Raw genomic sequence first — 18,474 nt, forward strand, 5'->3', positions numbered from 1 at the left:
GCTTGAAAGTGGCTCAAAAATAATCAAATGTTGTTAATTTCGAAACAGCTGTATCCACTAAATTGCCCTCAGTTTCTTCTAAAATAGAATTATTAGACCCAAAAGTATCAGAAATTGAAGATAGAGGATGTAGCTACCTAAAATACAGATTTAACGAAGTGTAACTTTGAAAAACTGATCAAAATCATGACTGGAAAAAGTGTGCGCTGGCCGATGGGAGGTACCAAGAATAAAGCAGAATTTTATCTTACAAAACACGATAAATATTTTTTTTCAATTTTTTCATGAATTATCATGAAATTACCTTCATTTCCTTCAAAGAAAGTATTTAGATCAAACGAATGTTTGTTGAGATACACACCAAAAATTTTATAAAATTATACTAGCCAGAAACGCTTCAAGACCTAATAATATTTTGATCTAATTCAAATGAAATCTAAATTTAAATCACTTCGAATCGAAAGACAGACAAATTAGGTCAAGAAAGTGAAAATGAATCATGGAACTCAAAATTATGTCCTGCATGATGTAAAATTGTATGCTTTAAAACTCAATTTCAGAGTTGAAGATTATAGTGTGTAAATTTGACACACATATGACATATGGTTTTTGTTATGATTTGAACGCGAGATTTTCATATACGAATTTGTACTTGTTTACCAATAAAAATAAAACGTTCTTTTCGGTCAACTTGGTTCGCGATTACGAATCCGAATCACCCGCTGTATTTTTGGATTCAACAACATCGACATACGGAAGAAAATAACGTGATGGTGCGTTGGAATGAATGGATTCAGCTGCCCGTGGATCCGGATTGTTTTGGTACCGTTACCTCCAAGGCAAGGTATTTTTTTTTTCCTAATCAACTGGTTGCTGAACTGGAATTCGAATGTTTTGGACTACGGCCTGGGTAAATATGTACGGAATTACTGCAGAGATCATAGCACCAACAGTTGCCAAAAAAACGGTAAGCACCAAATGTTTCGATGAGCCTGTAGTTCTACGACGCCTGCTTCAATTGCAGTTGCGCTTCAACACCCGGAACCAAAATCTGAAAATGTGGCGAAGAAACCGCCGACTGGTTGGAACCTACCCTTACCAAAAAGCTCCTAGAATAGTCACGAACGTAAATGCATCGTTTTCCACAGAAAGCATGAGGACTTCAAAGGTTAGTTTTTGAAATTCAATTAAAAAAAAGTCTCAGAGAAATTCAAAATTAAATTTTTGTTTTCAGGAACACCTCACCCGGAATTTCGTGACGAACTACTGAGATGTTTGCGATCCAGAAAGCTTAGTAACCGGGCTTGTTATGAGCGTCCAAATAGTTAACACACAAGAGATTCGCCCTCAAGATGGTAGGAGAAGTCAGCCTTTTCTGTTTTTGCCTTTTGGAGATATTACAAGCCGCATTAGCCAATGACCCTAAGGTGAGATAACCTTAAGAAACCTTTATCCTCTCTGCCGCCGGATAAAGATATTTCATAGTGAAATCATTCACAGCTGAAAGTTTGTACTTAAAAAAGGCACTTGATTTAATACTATAAGAATGGGAATTGATTGAGAAGTAGTAAACATTGTATACATTAAGGCGCCCATAGTAAAAAGGAGCAAGTGCATTAATCGTCAATTTCGAGTTGCTAGCAGTTGCAAGCTATTCTGCAACTTTTCATTATCCTTATCTGGTACAAATTTCGTAACATATTTTGTATACTTTCTTTAGGAAACGAATAATATTAGGAAAATCAAACACCAGCAACGCACATTTTTTTGGAAGTTAACCTATGATCATTTATAACCTTCCGTCGCTAAGCACCACTGTGTTGTGTTGTAACTATATCAAAAATTTTAAACGCCATTGTTTAGGCAAAGTTTGCTAGTTCGACCGACAAATCCATCAGTTTGATAATAGTCAAATCAATAGCTTTTGTGAGTATGTACGTGTGATGCTAAATTGGTTCCATTGGAAACATTAATGATAGTTTTAAAGTATTTTAGAGATAGATTTTTTTTTCAATGTGACACAATTTTATTTAAAAGTATAACCAATTGTACCTCTGCCTAACTACATACATACAAATGTATATTCTGTCCCTATTCGCATAAGAGTCCCATGTGCATTTTCATCTTCGTAAGCACTAGTCAGTATTAGCGCAAAAGTAACCAAAAGTATTCTTTGAAGTGTGATATATATACGATACGATACGATATATATACGATTATTTTCATGAAAAAAAGGTTTCAAACGAATAGGGCCAGTATAGGCATGACATGACAATGAAGTGCGAAAATTACCTTCACTTGTGCAGATAGGTTTTTTCATGGGATTTCAAACGAATAATATTAGAACCATATTATGGTTTATTGGGTGCCTAAATTCTAAAAAAAACTTGCACAAATATTAAAAGTCGTGCAGGTAAAAGAAACAAATCGGCCTCTTGTTTTAAATCATTAATTAATGCTAACAGTTGAATGCCAGAACACATTTTATCAAATTTAATTATCGTTATTTCAATATTAAGTGAAAACTTATTCTAGGTTTTCTTACAATTTTCACTATAAAACAATTCGATAACAGTGTCTTCGATTAAACCACAGTTCCAATGCAACCGACGCACGGTTACATGTTGCCATCGAATTGTTTGGATATGATTAGTATTATTAGAATATGTATGTATTATATAGTATTTTTTAGTAATCATGAAAATTTAATTATCATTGTGTGAAATAGGTAGAATGTAAAAGATGTGTGTTCGTCAACAGAATGTTAATAAAATACAAATTTTTGTAGATGAACATAAGTATTATCATTATTTCACCGAATTGATCCTTAAATTTATGTCCATGAAAGTATATTAATGGCTCTATAATTTTATGTCAGAGGCAGTGTAATTTTATGTGCAACGCGATGTTTTTATTGTGTGCATCCAATATGACATAAATTTACATCAATAAAAATCTATTTTTTTGCGTTTTAGAATTTATGGCTTCAAGCGTTTCTGTTTTTTCTACTGTAATTTTATGTCAAAAGTGATGCTTCAGTTTTGTGCATCCAATTTGACGTAAATTTACACCAAAAAATTAATAGTGTGTACACGCACTCGTAACTGTCCCATTTCTAAAAGAACTAAGCTTTAATGCATAAATGGGAGAATCCTTCTCCCTTCTCATCTACCCAGAGGAAGGACAGGTGGGTCTCAAACATCGTAGAAAATTGACTCGTAGTCTCTAACCTTTCTATGTTAAATTTGGATTCATTTGTATGATTAGTTATCGATGAAAGCATTAAATTGCATTGAAACCCCTTCCTCTCCTTTGTTTCTTCACAATCGAAGAGAGTGGAGTCCCAAATAATCATAGAAATATTTCCCGTACCCAAGAAACCCAAATAAATAAATTTGGTCCCATTTGATTGATTAGTTCTCAAATATTGCAAAAGTTGTACGGGAGGCCCTCCTCCTTAACAATATCCACACTGGAAAGAGGGAGGAGTCTCAAACCGTCTTTAAAATATTCTTCATGTTTATACACCCTCGCATGACAAATTTGGTTCGTTTGCTTGCTCAGTTTTCGAATTGTGCGAAAAATTATATGAAAACCACCCTCCCCGCTCCCTTTGCCGATTGCAAGGAAGGAGGGGTACCAAACCATCTTAGGACAATTCCTCGTAACCAAATGTCCTTCGGTGCCAAGCTTGGTACCATTTACTTGATCGGTTCTCGAGTTATGCAAACATTTGTCTTTTGTTTATGAGACCCCCTCCTTCCTTCCTGTTGGAAGGAGGGGTCTCAAACCATAACAGGAATCATCATCGGCCTCCAATACCCCCACCTGCCAAGTTTCACGCAAATCGGGTCAGCAGTAGAAATTCATTGTTATAATTATATATAGATTCCTGTAAAGATGATAAGTAGATTACTTTTTTGCTGAAAAATTATTATTTTAAGTAGTACGAAACTAATTGTTGAAAAGAGGTGTGCTTACTATGTCGCGGGTGCTCGTTATGCCCTATCTCCCCTAGGTCTCATTTGCTCCAAAATTTTCAAGTTCGAAAATGTTTTATTTGAACTATATTGGACATGTTGAGAAATTGGGAGTTAAACGGTTTTACTTAAGTCTCCGATGCGTGAAGTGGCTGAAATAGCTTTCATGCGGTTCCTCAGATAACATAGGTTTTATTTGGTAAACAATTTATATATCCGAACGTGCTTTTTTCTAAATGAATTGAAAAATTTAGGGGAATTCAGGATATAAGCCATAACTGCATTATGCTATGTGTGCGGTGGATTGAACAGCTTTCATTTGATTTGGTAAAAAAAATTCCAGTCCAATTAAAAGTTTTTTTCATTGTTAACACAATATAGGGGAATAAAATAAGAGTGTTAACTTGTGGCTTTCCATCTTCAAAATGTTTTCAATTTGACCAGTTTTAGAAAATAAAATCCTGAATGATATGAATTAAGTGACTAGTGCTTCGTGCTCTACTGATCATAAATCTAATGCTTTTATTGGTATTAATGATGTTCTTCATAAAATGGTTTGAAGTAAACAGCTTATTCGTGCGTATTACTTTATCTAGTGAAACAAATTCTTTTAATTTTGATTCTCAAATTTGAGTTTACTCGAGGTTGCTTATTCGAATATGATATATGCGATATTTTATCAGGAAAACATTTCCTAAAAACGCTTTGACGGTCGCCATATAAGATCTCGTGAGATTTCGTGGTGGGACTTCCATTCCCAAGCTGGATATGCATGAGAAGATTGATCTTTTCATTTAAATTTTTTCAACAAATCAAGCTCATTTTTTTGAAAGTTCATTTCATTTGAAACGTGCATTCGAAAAGTACCAGAATGTTCTACTAAGTGAAAAAAATGCCTTGTGCTAATGTGAGAATCAAGCAGTGTTTTCATGGAAAGTGCTTTTAAAACTATTTCTGGAATGTTCTGAGTAATCCTTTAACCCTTTCCTTCCCATGATAGTACAGGTGATCCACAACTTTGAACAGCTCGCATTTGAACTGGGCGCTTAGGATCAACACCATTTTCTCACCGAATGTGTGGATATGAGTGAAGAAACATCGCACGAAATTTAAAGAAAAACGGTTCGCTAGGTTTTGCTTGGCAGATCAAAAGCTGCAAAAAAGTCAGATTTTTTTCGTATTTAAATCAAGTCGTCATTTGTTGTTCAATAACTTGACAAGTTTTTATAATTTCCTTCAAATAAAATTACTGATGTGCAGAAGGTTACTTATGCAAGCAGAATCAAATGATGGTTTACTTAGATTTCAACTAAAACATATAAATTTTTGAGTAAATAAAGTGGATCACTGCTGATACACTGGGAACAAAACGTACTTTTCTTCTTGTGAAGTTTCTTATCAATACTCCAGAAAATCATTTCTTCAACAAAAAATTCGCTTCAGGATAGTTATTTCATCTGCTCATCTGCTCGACATGTTTTGCTTTCCACGCGCAAAGTGTCATGGCGGCCAATTGTTCAAGGCAAAAATGAAAATTTCAAATATTTCAATAAATAGACTTTCGAGGGATGCGTATATCAAAGAAGTTTTTTAACGAATAGGATCGTTTTAGTTTGTAATCAATGAAGTGATGAAATTCCATGTTTTTTTGCAGTTATTTCCTGTTTTTCATTTGCACCCTATGTGTTGTTATCTTCCCAATGGAGCACATATGATCCACCTCAAAACCCAAATTTTTTAAATGGATCATTAAAGTAGGCTCAAATTATGCATCTTTTGTTCTAGAACTTTAGCTGTAAATAAATATTTCTATTTTTAAAACGTGGAAAACATTCGCACTTGTGCAGTGGAGTGGTTAACACGTTCTTTTGTTAAGCAGTAGGTTTATAGCGAAAGTTTAGTGCGAGTTTTTATTGGAAGTGTTGGATCTCAAACTAGTTCGAAGTGCTTCGAAACCCCACTGGAAACGTGGGGCAGTTTCCGGAACGAGACGGCCTGAAGGTGGATCGAACGTGACGTTAACTAGGATTCCCCGACAAATTGGACAACAGCTTCAAAGACACAAGTCAGACGTATTTTTACTTTTCTTATTCTTTTCTACCTATTCTTTCTGTCTATTGAATTCTGCTATAAAGTAGTTATATGCTGCACTGGCGAATATTTTCGCTGGGTGGCCAGAAATTGACACAATCGGCATGGAGACTGATGTCTTACCAGATCTTTCTTCCTCTGCTACCGACGATGAAGATAATTCGGATTCAAATTCTCCTTCTGCTTCTTTCATTCCGGTGAGAAGTCGCAAGAAAAAAAGAAACTCCAATACTAACCAGTCTATAAGTGAGGAGCAACCTCTTAGGGAACCGCTAGCTACAGGTAGTACTCAAAAATCGAATATGTTCATTTTCAAGGCTGCAACTTCTCAATCTGAAAAATCAGCTTCGGTATCAGCAGAAACCCCTATTGTTCAATCTCGTATTCGTCAATATTCCAATAGCAGTGGAAGCAGATTTGTTGTCTACTTCAGACCAAGAGGTGAAAACAAACTTAACCGAGTGCAAATTGCAAAAGATTTGGACAAAAGATTTTCAGGAATTGATACCATTAGGCGGGTTAACTCTCACAAAATTGTTGTTGTTGTTAACAACGCAAAAACAGCAAACGCCATCGTTAGAGATACACGTTTTACACTCGAATACCGGGTTTGGATTCCTGCTCACGTGGTTGAGATGGACGGGGTTGTTACTGAGGATTCACTCACTCTTGAAGATTTGACAGGAGTAAAAGGTCATTTTAAGCAACCTGGACTTCCCACGGTTGATATAATTGAAGTTCGTCAAATGGCAACAGCTGAAGGCGAAGGAGAAAATAAAGTTGTGACTCCTTCAGCGTCATTCCGCCTTACTTTTACGGGATCTGCATTGCCAGATTTTATCTTGGTCGGTAAATTAAGATTACCAGTGCGGTTGTATTATCCTAAAATAATGAATTGCATAAATTGTCAGCAATTAGGTCATACAGTTACTCACTGTAGTAATAAAAGTGTTTGCTCTAAATGTGGAGGACCACATAAAGATGTCGATTGCGTTAATGATATAGTTATTTGCCTCCATTGTGGGGGAAGTAGTCACGTGCTTAATGAGTGTCCTAAGTATAAGGAGCGGTCCACCAAACTTAAAAATAGTTTAATCAAACGCTCACATTTGTCATTTGCTAACATTGTCAAAACTGCGCAACACAATCGGTACGAGGTATTAACTGATGAATCGGATAATAATATTGTGGATAGCTCTAGTTCTTTGGAGGAACACTATTTATCAGCGGAAAGAAAACAGGCTCCAAAAAGGAGAAAAACGTCGAAAGGTGGTTCTTATATAAGAACCAACAGTGCTAAAAGAACCATAGAAACAAATGACTCCTCGAATCAAAATTTCTCCCCTTGTCCTAGAAATTCTAACTATGATAAAGATTTCCCGAATACCCTCTCTAAAAATAAGACTACTTTTAAACCTTCTTCAGATGAACCTAGCATATCAGCTTCAGTTTTGAAATCTGTATCAAGTTCTCCTGCTTCTAATGATCTCATTAGTCTTTCGTCGGTAATTGATATGATTACCGAGTTTTTTGATCTACCAGACTCCATTTCTGGATTTATCAAACGTTTGCTCCCCGTTGTTCAGAAAATTTGTTTATCTATCGCTGCAAAATGGCCCCTTCTTTCTGAGTTGATAAATATAAATGCATAGACAATCATCAAATAATATTAAAATCCTGCAATGGAATTGCAGGAGTTTGATGCCTCGATTTGAGTCTTTTAAATTTCTTATTTTTAATCAAAATTGTGATATATTTGCTTTATCGGAAACATGGCTTTCAGACCAAATAAATGTTAGAATACAGGGTTACAATATTATTAGATTAGATAGAGACGATTCCTACGGCGGGGTGTTGTTGGGTATTCACAGACGTCACCCTTTCTACAGGTTGCAGCTTCCAACTTATCAAGACATTGAAATAGTAGCTTGTCAAGTTCAAATTAATGGAAAAGACTTTTACATCGCATCAATTTATATCAAGCCCTCTGCTAGAATTACCAGCCAACAACTTTCGCACATTGTAGAATTTATACCTGAACCCAGATTGTTATTGGGGGATTTCAACTCTCATGGTATAGAATGGGGTGCATCAATTGATGATTCTAGAGCCAATATTATATACGACCTTTGCGACAAATATCATTTGTCAGTTCTTAATACTGGCGAAGCGACCAGAATTCCCAGACCTCCAAATCGAGTCAGTCGATTAGATCTCTCTTTATGCTCATCAACATTAGCTTTGGATTGCACATGGAAGGTTCATCAAGATCCACACGGTAGTGATCACTTACCAATCTGTATTGAGATTCATAATGAGCCCCTTGAAGAAACTCTAACAGAAGTGACCTACGATTTAACAAGAAACATCGACTGGCAAAAATTCAAAGAATTCGTTTCATTTAGAATAGAAGTAGCGGGAGAAATGACTCCACTAGAAGAATACAAATTCATCGCGGATTCAATTTACGATAGCGCAGTCGAGGCACAAACTAAACCACCACGTCCCTCTTTCACAAAACGATCATCTGCACTCTGGTGGGACAAAGAGTGCACAGATCTCTACAGGTCAAAAACAAACGCTTTCAAAGTTTTCAGAAAACACGGGTCAATTATCGATTTTAATCTTTACCAAGCTCTTGAATTAAGACTCAAACGACTTTGTGCAAATAAAAAAGCCGGATATTGGAGAAGTTTTGTAGAAGGTCTTTCAAAAGACACTACCATGACTACGCTCTGGCAAACCGCGAAAAAATTAAGAAATCATGCACCAGCAAATGAAGATGTGGAGCATTCTGATAGATGGTTACAAAATTTTGCTAAAAAGATTTGTCCAGACTCGGCACCCCCAAAACTTACTTCGTTCGGTCCGGTTGAAGTTTCAAACGAGCCCGACTTTTCGATGATCGAATTTTCCATGGCACTGCTTGCGTCCAAAAACAGCTCACCAGGAGCTGATGGCATAAAATTTAGTCTTTTAAAAAATTTACCAGAAACAGTTAAAAGACGTATTCTAACATTATTTAACAAGTTAATAGCTCTAAACTTAGTTCCTCAAGAATGGCGACAAGTACGTGTAATTGCAATTCAGAAGCCAGGAAAACCAGCTTCAGACCATCATTCCTACAGACCAATCGCTATGCTGTCCTGCCTGAGGAAACTCTTAGAAAAAATGATCCTGAACCGATTAGATAACTTCGTTGAAAGAAATCAGTTGCTTTCGCCAACACAATTTGGTTTTCGCAGGGGAAAAGGTACTTTGGATTGTCTCGGACTACTAACTTCACAAGCACAACTAGCCTTTGATAGCAAACAAGAAATGGCATCTGTCTTTTTAGACATCAAAGGAGCGTTTGATAATGTTTCCCTTACAGTTCTTTCTGGTAAATTGAATCATTTAGGGTTCCCAGCTTTTTTAACCAATTTTATAACCAACTTATTATGGGAAAAACACATGCATTTCAGTTATGGGTCCACAAAAATTAAGCGCGTCAGTTATATGGGCATACCACAAGGATCTTGTTTAAGTCCAATTCTTTACAATATTTATGTGAATAACATCGATGATTGTCTTAATGACTCTTGTAACCTGTTACAACTTGCAGATGATGCGGTAATTTCGATCACTGGTTCTAAAAACATTCAACACCCTCTTCAAACCACCTTGAATAGATTATCAGACTGGGCAATTCAACTAGGTATTGAATTTTCTGCCGAAAAGACTAAGCTTGTCGTTTTTTCTAGGAAACATAATCCAACTTCTTTAAATTTAACTCTTTTGGGCGAAAGGGTCACACAAGTTTTCTCACACAAGTATCTTGGAGTTTATTTCGATTCTAAATGTAAATGGCGAAATCAAGTTGAATACTTAAAGAAAAAATGCCAACAAAGGATCAATTTCATGAGAACTATTACCGGGACATGGTGGGGTGCCCATCCCGAATCGTTAATATGTTTGTACAAAACCACGTTGTTATCTGTTCTAGAATACGGTAGTTTCTGTTTCAAAGATGCTGCTAACACCCATTTGATCAAGCTAGAAAGAATACAATATAGATGTCTTCGACTAGCACTAGGCAGTATGCACTCAACGCATACACAAAGTTTAGAAGTGTTAGCAGGTTTGCTTCCCTTAAAATTTCGTTTTCTTGAACTAGCACTAAGATTTTTCATCCGTTCAGAAATAAGAAATCCTCGAATAATTGAAAACTTTGAACGCCTTCTTGTGTTAAGAAGGCAACCGAAATGTGTTCAAACTTACACCTTTTTTAAAAGTCAACGCATAGAATCATTCGACCTCTCTTCTCATACAAACATCACCGATTTAAACAGCGATCATGTTTCATATGACCTCTCCATGTTGGAAGAAATACGAACCATACCAGAAAACATAAGAGTGTATGTTGTACCACCTTTGTTCGCTAGCAAATTCGAACAAATAGATACCTCCCAGGCGTTCTACACTGACGGATCTAGCATCCATGAAGGAACAGGATTTGGTATCATGAACGCGCATTATACCGAATTCTTCAAACTTGACCAACCATCAACAGTATTTGTTGCTGAATTAGCAGCTATAAGCCGAGCTCTAGAGCTCATTGAAAACTTACCATCTGGCAACTATTATATCTTTACTGATAGTCTGAGTTCAATAGAAGCTATAAGATCCTTCCGAAAAACAAATCGTAATACGTATTATCTTCTGAAAACACTTCAAACATTAAATGCTTTAGGAACAAGATCCTTCAGGATTACATTTGTGTGGGTGCCATCACATTGTGGAATACCAGGAAACGAGATGGCGGATGAACTCGCCAAAAAAGGGGCTTCCGAAGGAGAACTCAAGGATCGACCTATTGCGTACCACGAACACTTTCCATTCGCACATCAGTTAACTCTTTCAAAATGGCAGGATCAATGGAGTAGGAGTGAAAAAGGAAGATGGCTGTATTCAATTCGACCAAATGTCAGTACAAAACCTTGGTTCAAAGGATTTGATCTAACCCGTGATTTTATCCGAACGATATCTCGTTTAATGTCCAATCATTATAAGTCCAATGCTCACCATTTCAGAATTAATATGTCGGACAGCAACTTATGTATCTGCCAGAGTAATTATGACGACATCGATCATATAGTTTGGAATTGTCCACTGCATAACGATGCGAGATTGAAGTTGGTAACTGCATTCCAGCAAAGAGGTGTCCCACCAAAAACCCCTATTAGAGATATTTTAGCAAAGCAAAATTTAGATCTTCTTAAAATTTTATATGACTACTTGAAATCTATTAACATCCGCATGTAACATGCATAACATCTGTACTTGATTTGTTAATATTGGAAATCTTTAAAAATCTTTTTTTTCTTTTTCTGTCTATTTCTGAGTAACAACGTCTGTGTGTCGAAATCCGGCCCCGCTCGTCAAGAATAACAAACGGAAAACGTGTGTGAAAAATATTCCCATCTACGCCGGACACTCCTAACACATGTCATATCAGCCAAGGATACTTAGAAGTGATCATCAACTCACTAATTACTTTGTTTTGTTATTGTTAAGACCAATTACACTAAGTATTATAATGTTCTCAAAGGTTCTGCGCCTGTTCGAGAAAGGCTTCGTCCAGTTTTCGAACTGCTTGACTCAAGCCACACTCGAACGGGCGCTTTATCCTCTGAAAAGATACTCGGCTCCTTAAGCCAAATGGCAGTTGAGCCTTCGAAAGAGAAATATACTATATTTAAAAAAAAAAAAAAAAAACGTGGAAAACCTCGTGGGAAGGAGAGGGTTAATAATGAAAAAGAGACTGTGATTTAAATTTTTCAAATGGAAGTTGTTTATTTTTCAATAACTCACCAAAATGTGTAACCACAGAAAAGCAATGTCATGCCTCCCACTAAATCACATTGTTTTGCCGAAACATGGAAAAATCGAGAAAAGCAACTGCATTTTCCGAAATGAGCATAAGCAGCCGAAAGTAGAGCACAGAAAGAGTGAGTGAGCAAAACTTAAATAGAGACTTAATTAGTTTTTGAAGACAATCAAGTGCTAGTGAATCTGGTGTCTGTTTCTACCCGGAATCGGTCTATTTTGTGCCAAAAATAGGAAACAGCATAAAAAAAACTCACAAAATGCTTACGTCTCGCTGTAGCCTTATAAAAGGACCGAGGAAGCATGCTGCCGGTTTTCGTGGAGCATGACAGATTCTGTTTCCCGGTTTTTGCGTCGGAAATCTTTTCCAAGGGATACAACTACCGTATCCTGCCACAGTTTTATTTCGGCGCGCGGTACCAATTTGAGGAGGTTGGAATGAACTGGACAGCCAGCGAGTTCTTCTGTCTCGAATGTGCAGAATAAAATGGGATTTTTCCGCATTTCTGATTTCTGTTCTTTGGATCGTTTTTCAATTTGCCACCGTCATCCCAGCCCCTCGGATTGCTCTACCGGCACTGATTTGTATTGTCCTGTCTGGCAGATGACCGTCCGTAGACCATATTCCGGAAAAAGGCTTCCAACCGGAAGTACGCCAAACTCGGAGAAACACACCCAGTTTGATTATGTCCAACTTGGCCGTTTCGCCGGGTAATCAAGGAGGAGCGCCTGCCTGTTCCAACTTCAACGACGACGATATCAGTTTGCTGGTGCTATCAATCTTGTGGAATCTACCAGTTCGTTTGCTTTTCCCCATTCGCTCCCGGATGTATAATCTATTCCGGACAAGTGTCGATAAATTTTCTAGTTCAAAGCACTGCCGTGTTCTGAGATCGAGCAGTTTCCGAAAATATGGTGAAGCAGTAGAGCCGTGAATTTGCTTTTATCGCATCGATTATCTAACGTTCTCATATTTATATCTTTTGAAATCAAATTTTCAACTGGTGAGTAAAAAATGAATTTTAAATGTACTCCGGAGACTCTAAGGTTCTAAATATTAGAACAGTTTATTGGTAGGTGTTCGAATAAAAAAAAATTATAGCAGAGCTTAAAAAGTGTTTCAACTTAAACTCAGAAAACATCATATAAATTTTCAAAATCTCAAAAAAATTAAATTAAAACGAGAAATTTATAAATATTCAGCTTTATATTTTTAGGAATTCCATATTAGGCAAAGCTTAGTAGGTAATGTTATCTTGGGGCTCTTAAGTTAACTAAAAGTGTGTTTAAAGTCGGCAATCGGTCGAATAAAATTAGAGTAAATTCTTTTTATACACATAGTCTAGAATTATTTATTTTCTGAGGGCAAATATGACAATAATGACAAAAATTACAAAAATGACAAAAATGACAAAAATTACAAAAATTACAAAAATGACAATAATGACAAAAATGACAAAAATGACAAAAATGACAAAAATGACAAAAATGACAAAAATGACAAAAATGACAAAAATGACAAAAATGACAAAAATGACAAAAATGACAAAAATGACAAAAATGACAAAAATGACAAAAATGACAAAAATGACAAAAATTACAAAAATGACAAAAATGACAAAAATGACGAAAAAGACAAAAATGACAAAAATGACAAAAATGACAAAAATGACAAAAATGACAAAAATGACAAAAATGACAAAAATGACAAAAATGACAAAAATGACAAAAATGACAAAAATGACAAAAATGACAAAAATGACAAAAATGACAAAAATGACAAAAATGACAAAAATGACAAAAATGACAAAAATGACAAAAATGACAAAAATGACAAAAATGACAAAAATGACAAAAATGACAAAAATGACAAAAATGACAAAAATGACAAAAATGACAAAAATGACAAAAATGACAAAAATGACAAAAATGACAAAAATGACAAAAATGACAAAAATGACAAAAATGACAAAAATGACAAAAATGACAAAAATGACAAAAATGACAAAAATGACAAAAATGACAAAAATGACAAAAATGACAAAAATGACAAAAATGACAAAAATGACAAAAATGACAAAAATGACAAAAATGACAAAAATGACAAAAATGACAAAAATGACAAAAATGACAAAAATGACAAAAATGACAAAAATGACAAAAATGACAAAAATGACAAAAATGTCAAAAATGTCAAAAATGACAAAAATGACAAAAATGACATGTTACAGCACCGACCCACCGCATATCAAAGTTTTTAGCTAACATACTACTCTCCTGCAAAGGGAAGTACAACATCTCCAGCTCTTTCGCTTTCTGCGAAGAGATAAACACGGTGGTTCTACCAGAAGGATACATCATTGTCTCCCTTGACGTGGTGTCTCTCTTCACTAATGTGCCCAGACACTTGGTCATCAAAACAATAATAGATCGATGGGATGAGATCATTACAGAAATAAATCTCGATCTGTTCCTGGAGATGATTGAGTTTTGTATGAGTTCGAGTTACTTCCAGTACAAAAACCAAACCTACATACAAACATTTGGAACAGCCATGGGCAGCAGTCTTAGCCCCATTCTTGCCTCGAAGGAATAATTGATAGAGCACTCGCCCAACTACCCTTTTCAATACCAATCCTGAAGAAATACGTCGACGATCTATTTCTAGCAATCCCATCAGACTCTGAACAACAAATTCTGGAAGCTTTTAATGCACAGGAACCCAGAATACAGTTCACCATGGAAACAGAAGAAAACAACAGCTTACCATATCTCGACATGACAGTTATCAGACAACCCAACCAGAAACTCATCACCGAATGGTACAAAAAAATCCATAGCATCGGGACGCATGCTCAACTTCAATTCATGCCACCAACTCAAGCATAAAGTCAACGTTGCCCGAAATTTCATTCACAGAGTCATCTCTCTCTCACGAAATCCATCCAACCAAAACCCGAAAGAAATCATTCACGAAATCCTGCAAATGAACAACTATCCCAAAACGCTAATCAACCGCATCATCAACCTGCAATACAGAAACAAAATTACGCCATCAACAAGCCCATCAACAACAGCTCCGTTCACCATATCTCCCACCGCCCGATCTCAGCCACCCAACATCCAATCAGCCACCGCCAGACTACCATCACCAACCGAAACTGCCTCGCCTACGCTCCGTAACATAAACTCATCAACTCCACTTCTGCCGATCGAATCCGCCACTTCCAAAAGCCATCAGAATAGCCATACCGAGTTCAACACACCCACATCATCCGGAAAACATCACTGCACCACCCATCTGAACCAGCATAACATCAACCAAATTCCAACATTCCATCAATCAGCCGTCGCCGCCACCAGATCGTTCGAACAAACTCCGTCATGCCAATCCAACAACACATCACCAATCCAGCACGAATCTCAGGTTATCCTCGCAGCAGCACCAACAAATCCATCGCCATCCTGTCCGTCCCACGATACTCCAACAGAAAACAGCCAACTCAGTTATTTTTCCATGGCATTTGTACCTAATTTGACGGAAAAATTAGGGAAAATGCTGCAAGCCGACTATCCGTCCATCAAAATCGCCAGTAAACAAACGAATTCCATAGGCAACATATACACACACATGAAAGATCCAGTACCAAACGATGATCGCTCTAAGCTCATCTACTCCATCCCGTGCAAAGATTGCGACCACCAATACATTGGCCTCACCCGACAGAGATTAAGCGACAGAATATCAGGACACAGATCACTAATGAACCAGTTAGACAAGATAGTTAACACATACTCCAACACAGCCCCCATGTTAGACAAACTCATGCAAAAATCCGCTCTCATAGAACACTGTATAAAAAGTAAACATAGATTCGAACTCTCAAACACCAAAATAATTGATAGCACACTACGCCATAGAAATCTAGAATTTTTGGAAATGTGCCACATCTACATGACCAAAAATTCTGTAAACAAACGTACAGATGTTGACAATCTCAACACTGCATACGCTGCAATATTTGACAAATTGTACAAACACTTCGAACATCCATCTAAAAGCTTACAAAATGAACACATAGAACAAAATGATCAAACTTCCATCGATCAAAGCTCAAACATATCACAGTAGCTTGTGACCGCCATAGACAAACGACCAAAATCTCGTTCCGTAAGACACCAATCTATGTTTTTTCAAATTCAAACTTTTATAACGTATTTACATATAACTCGACGTTACAGCATGTGCCAACTACCGACCGACCAGCAATGTGACAATAGACTTATCTTAAGTAAATTAACAAAGGACAGATACGTTATTGTAAGTAGGACCAAACAACACTTAGAACATTTATAACACCTTTATTCTAACTAAAATCATACATTTATATTAAACTATCTCAGTTTCCCTGAAGATGGTGCCAACAAGCACCGAAACGTTGGACAAATAATAAATTTCTATGTTCGGATTTGAAAGACTGCTTGGCTATTACTAAAAATAAACAACGTACAGTCGAAAAATTCTCATCATACATTTATTTATTTTAACGTTATTTCAAGTAAAAAAAACTAAGGATCAGTTATAATATGCTTGAAAAAAGATCACTTAGTGCGTCAATAAGTAACTTGAGGTAAGATGCTATATGTTGCATATATGGAAATATTTATCTTTTTCATATAATAAGTTTTTTTTTTCGTCAGTATTTCAAAATGTTCATTTATTTTGAAGGTTTAAAAATCATCTTTTATGATAGAATGAAAACTGTAAAAAAAATTTATGACTGTCTTCAAAACTTATAATTGTGTTAAAAAAATATTTTACAACGTATCTTGAAACAGATGTACAGCGTAATGACTACCAAAACCACTCTTCCCTTCCGAACATCGCATTTGTTTATGATTGTTGGTGTAACGTCTCACAGGCACTTGTTTGCATAGTAAAAAGTGAAATAAAATTAAAGAAACATGCTGCAATAAATTCAACCGCTCATTAAGATACACAAGCAAACACAATCGCTACAAGCAGATCCCGAGAACGGAATAAAATCAGCAGAAAAACACTTCCGAAATATGAAAAACAGACCTTCTGCTGTCTTGAGATGGGGAAAGAACACTTTCACCCTGTCCATCCAGGAACGGATTTTTTTTTTTCATTCAAGCTATGTTCCGAGCAGCCAGTTAATTTGGGGCGCTTTGAAAAAAGGAGAACCGAAAAACCCCCCCAGGGAGTAGAAGCTTTTTCCCATCGATGACCGAGAAAAATAAATTATATCATTCGATTTTCCCACTTCATCGCCTGGCAAGGTTTTTTTTTTCTCTCTTTTAACTTGATTTTTTTTTTTCAACCGCCAATTTTCAACAGCCACTGAATCACCAGCGAGCGAGCCACACTTGCAAATCGGTGGCCACCCACATCACACTACACTGGCAGGCAGTGTCGGTGATTTATGGTGATGTGAAAAATTATTATAATGAACCATGTTCGGCGTGATTTTGATGCCCCGGAGTAATGAATCGTGAATAATGCTCGCTGGACGGATGGCTTTTATGTGTGGCTGATGGGCCGTGCAAAAGGAAGTTCACCATCAGCTTTATCACGGAGCAGACACGTGCTATTGTAGGTGGCAGAGAGCCAAAGAGAGTTTTAGGTTGGAAAGCGGTGGGATTTCGATACCAGACGATGGAATCGGGAGTGTTTTAGTTTCAATTTTGTGGTTTGAATTCAAAGTTTGACAGCCGACTACGATGGCTTCGTTATGTTCACTTTTATAGACTTAAAAAGTTCATTGTAGAATTTTATTTCATTGATCCATCATACTTTCATGGTTTAATCATGGCCCATTTTTTTCTAACAACTCTATAACATGAGACTATGTAAATCCTGTGTAAAATCTAACTTCCAGTAATCATGATTCATGATGGAACACATACAAGCTTCATTAGTTTATGATCTAGCAGTTTTATTCCTATGACTTCCTCAGTTCCTTACTGCATGACTTTATGATTTCATGAAGACATGATTTTTTGAATTCACAACTTCTTGTCTTCAAAATTTTATAATTGCATCAATTTATGATTTCATGACTTCATGACTAGCTAATTTGAATTCTTGATGAGGAGGAGCAGGCGTCGACTTGCCGGTGACGGACGCGTTTTTTTCCGTCCCGTGAAAATTTGTTTTGACTTGTGAAAATGATATTAAATATGTGAAGAAAATTATGGTGTAAATTTTCCGCAGTGGGCAGAAAATGGGATGTTACGTCGTTACCCGTTCACGTCACTGAAAAGAACCAGAATCAGAGCATAGCGGGAAACAGCAAAAGCTACAGTGCCAATATATGCTGAAAACTATGGATAATGACTTCCAATTTTTGAACATATCCGAAGGAGCGGGCCGTGGAACGAAGCTAAGTATTTTTATTTTATTTTATAAAGATTATCGCAGCTCGAGTTATATTTATTATTTTGGTCTCTGATCTCCAGTGCTATCGGGAATACACTGTGTAAAATCATAGTCTTCTAAAGTTATTGGCAG

This window comes from Uranotaenia lowii, chromosome 2 (genome assembly GCF_029784155.1).
Source record: "Uranotaenia lowii strain MFRU-FL chromosome 2, ASM2978415v1, whole genome shotgun sequence".
In the NCBI taxonomy this organism is placed as follows: Eukaryota; Metazoa; Arthropoda; class Insecta; order Diptera; family Culicidae; genus Uranotaenia; species Uranotaenia lowii.